This window comes from Eurytemora carolleeae, unplaced genomic scaffold (assembly GCF_000591075.1).
Source record: "Eurytemora carolleeae unplaced genomic scaffold, Eaff_2.0 scaffold3, whole genome shotgun sequence".
In the NCBI taxonomy this organism is placed as follows: Eukaryota; Metazoa; Arthropoda; class Copepoda; order Calanoida; family Temoridae; genus Eurytemora; species Eurytemora carolleeae.
The window spans coordinates 762,845-766,139 of NW_019397377.1; the positions used below are offsets into that span (position 1 = coordinate 762,845).

General features: G+C 32.1%; 1 long non-coding RNA gene across 1 annotated transcript in view; it reads left to right on the forward strand.

Annotated features, from left to right (window-relative positions):
- The first annotated feature begins 1,152 nt into the window (after positions 1–1,152).
- LOC111713915 (uncharacterized) overlaps positions 1,153–3,295 on the forward strand; it is a 4,682-nt gene continuing 2,539 nt past the window's right edge. Inside the window, exon 1 of the long non-coding RNA XR_002767830.1 lies at positions 1,153–1,513. This is a non-coding gene — a long non-coding RNA (uncharacterized LOC111713915). The remainder of the gene's footprint in view (positions 1,514–3,295) is intronic.

The following is a 3,295-nucleotide window of genomic DNA, read 5'->3' on the forward strand; positions in this document are numbered from 1 at the left end:
ATGCAAATACCGAGAGATTCTTTAAATTCCACTCTAATATATTTTCTATTCTCTATGGATCTTGTTCAAGGATCAAGTCTAAGCTGTTTACTGTTTATTATATATGTAAATGACTTCTTCCAATCTAACAAACATTTTAGTGTAGCTTTGCCGACGACACAAATGTGGCATTAAAATGTTAAAACTTGAATACTCTTGCAGACACAATAAATATACTCTTGCAGACACAATACCTTTTTGCAGAAAAAATAACTTTTTGGTACACGTCTATTAAACTTACTTTTAACTTTGAGAAAACTAATGCAAATGTATTTTCAAATTCTCAAATGCACAAAACGACTGTCCTGATATTTTCTTTAAACTAGTAGAAACTACACGAAAAATTGGGCGCATAAAAGAAACTGATTCAGTTAGATTCTTGGAAATATGGCTAAATAAGTATTACTTTAGACTAAAAATTAGTTTTTTATAATCGAGACAGAAAAAAATTTAAAAAACGATTATTAGTTGCATTTTAAAAGGAGTTAAACCAATAACCATAATATACAAGATTGTCCACTGGATATTGAATAAAGTGGTTGAAGTGATATTCCAGACAAAAGCTTTATGATAGAATAATAAAACTAATCTTATAATTACTGGAACTAAATCTACCTGTAATGAACGTCACAACTCAGTCAGTAAATAAATTCTAAATAAATTCTTTATCTGGGGCATATTTTAAATAAGTGGATAACAATAAAGTACATCGTAATCAACTAGTGTAACCTCAACTACACAATTTCAAGGGACGCTCTTTAATTTTACTCATTTTATTTGTGTTAATAAAATGATTGAATGCAAGAGTGTTGAATTAAAGAATAAGTGTGAAGCTGAAAGTTGATATGTTAAACTGCCCTATGCCTGTTATATTGTCCTAAGATACATCTGTATTTATAAGCTTAGGAATGTAAGGAAGGTTCGTAATATTTGGGGGTTTACTTGTCTCAAAGTTAAATATATAAAATTTAGTTTTTCATTTATCTTTTAATATAATGTCGTATAATTAATATTTAATGGCTGATGAAGACAGATACGACTAGAAATCTGGGCATTGTTTAGATAGGATTTATAATCCTCTAGTCTAGTGTTGAGTTCGCCCATTCCTCTCCCTACCCCCTAACTGTGCCTGTGAGGCAGGTAGAGGCACCTGTGCAGTATACACCCAACCACTACGCTGGTTGGAGACCTGAACGTTTCATGGAGCTACAGCGTCTTAAGTGATGGAGAGTGGAAACCACATCAATATAATGCAATGTAAAAATGAAACTAAAAAGATTACATCTTTATCGTGATTATTGCTCGATATCTTAGAATTCTGCTAACAAAACATAAAGGCTGACTAAGTGACATAATTACTGTCGTTGAAGAAATAAAGTGAAGTAAGATTTTGTGATAAAAGAAGGATATATCTAGTGTACAAAAGATAGTTCTTTGAAGCATGAGTTAGTTCCAAAACATTTTTCACGTTCAGGTAAATATTGGATTTATTAATTATGAATTACAGCATTTTTTCTACAGCAATCCTCATGAGGAAATAATTTCCTAATTATTTACTAACAAGGAATGCCATTTGTAATGTCACTTAGATTACTTGTCATTTGAATGTTTACAATACTTCAAAGTTAATTTGAAAACATATAATTATTCGTAAATGTTTTGGATTATACAACTTAAAATTGTAAAACTTAATTGATTTAAATCTATCAAAAAATGAATCATTTTTAAAACATTTAACACATTTTTAGAACAACTCAATACTTATCTGACAAAAGAACCAAACAAGCATTGTTAAAGGGAGTGACCGGTAATGTATGGTAGTTGAAATTGTGGGGAAATTTGTTAAGGAATAATTTGAGACCAATGAGACGTTTTTACGGTGCATATTGTTCAGAAACCACCCAAATGAGACGTTTTTAGGGTGAATATTGTTCAGAAACCACCCAAATGAGACGTTTTTACGTTGCATATTTGTTCAGAATCCACCCGAATGGGTGATTTTCAAGGTTGACTTTGGATTCAAACTCAGTAATAATTAAACATCATTAAAACGTTTTATATGTCTCAAGTGAATCCCAAAAAAATTCTCCAAAATACTACATTCTTAGTTCAACTACCATACATTGCCGGTCACTCCCTTTAATGAACTATTTCATTAACGCTTTACGCATAAGGATGATGTATTATAGATATCTAGAGTATTATATTATCTTTGTTTACGGACCATTTACCCATGTAAAACCGTTAAACGGCAGTAATCATGAGCATTGCCTACATTGCATGTACATTGTACTTGTACAATGTACAGTAATTAACAGTACTGAATGTTATTCAACCTTGTCGTCAACATGATTTTATCTTAATGTTAAAAACATTCTTTTACCAAAAAGGAATGTATATTTAATAGATTCAATTTTAATTTTAATTAAACATAAAGATGTTCTGCCTCGTAAGTTGTTTTGTGTGATAATTTTAGCTAAGGCTGTGGGCATGTTGACCATATGATCTAAAAAAGAAAATTTAAACCTGGGAAACCCTTAGTTTCTCCTTCATATATATGTACTCCCCCCCCCTCTTTCCCTCTTTCACCCAGATGACTATATCCTAAACCCCTCCAACCCTCCCACCATCCTTCATACAAGAAAGTCATGTCCACAAATGGCATTTTTCTTCCGTGTTCACATTCAGTGTTCACAGTCATGGAAAGTTTCATTAATTGTCAGGTGTTTAAACAAAACATGATTTTCAAAAGAAATCTGATTTAATTTCTAGTTACACTTTTTCTTCCTCAACGTTGCCTTGTTTTTTTCCACTTGTAAAACTTTCATGTATTATGTAGCTGCCAACTCTCTGTTCCGGTCATACAATACTACAAGGTTACCCTTAAAGGATGGCACTTCAGAGACAACTGTGCGGTATTTATTCGATCCTTTTTTATACATTCATGGTTCCCAAAAGCTCTTACACTCTTACTTGGTCAAATTAGTCAGTTTTTCCGTTAAAAACTATGTTTTAGGTCCAAATTTAACCTTAGATCCTAGGTACCTCTTACCTCTGGGCACTAATACAAGACGGATGTCAAAGCCATCTTTCACATAAAAAAATCAATGAAATATTCTGGTCATAGGAAACTATTATGTCGATTATCAAAATTTAATGCTTTTAACCTCCTCGGATACTAAACGAACACTGATGCATCTATTCTTGTTTACAAATCCGCCCAGTGAGAACTGGTTACCTTACTCCTTTGGCAGTT